We start from the raw sequence: 868 nt of genomic DNA, 5'->3' as shown, positions 1-868 counted from the left end.
TCAATTTTGTTAACTGAAACAATCAATAAATTTGCCGCAGGATATTTTAAAGCAATAAATTGTAGAAACATTTTGAAACTTTAATATTGATATCACATAAAAAATAATTTCATTGATAAATGGAATTATGGTATTTTTTCATCAAAAATATGTATAACAGTATAAGGTATATGGGATATATTATATATGTATACCTGTATGGCAAGTGAAAAATGATTCATACTTTGGCTGTTTTTTTGTATTTGGAAAACATGTACGTGTTCGAAGCAGTGCACACGCAAATTCTACATTTGTGTCTGATGTAAATTTACTATCCTCTATAATATACAAAGAAATTTTAATTACAGAATTAAAAAGTTTACAAAAGCTAAGAATTATTATATTTTATTATGATAAAAATGTAAATCCAAGTACCTCTAGAAATAATTCTTTGCGGAAAAAGACTGGGTTCGATAACTCCTAATTCTTCGAGACATTCTCGACATAACATAAACGGCTAAATTCATCTTTATCTTGACCTCTAATCAGCAGAGTATTCAATAGCTTTTTTTAAAATAACATAAATATATTATATATAAATAATGCAATCATAATGCATATGTATAATATATAATAATCATAACGTACTTTAGCAATTAGATAGACTTCGGTTTCGCGTAATATCATTTTGTTAAGTTCACTATGATGCTCCTCCAAAATTTAACATTGCCATATATATTCATCATGTAATATAATGTAAATATACTAAAAAAGAGAAAAAGACATGTATAGTATACAGATTAAATTACGTTATATCAATTTAATTAAATCATTGAACACATAATTTCACATATTGAAAAGTATTCTTAAAGCATTTGCTTTATGTCAA

Source organism: Wasmannia auropunctata, unplaced genomic scaffold (assembly GCF_000956235.1).
Source record: "Wasmannia auropunctata unplaced genomic scaffold, wasmannia.A_1.0 LD336103.1, whole genome shotgun sequence".
NCBI lineage: Eukaryota > Metazoa > Arthropoda > Insecta > Hymenoptera > Formicidae > Wasmannia > Wasmannia auropunctata.
Note: the sequence above shows the minus strand (reverse complement) of the source record.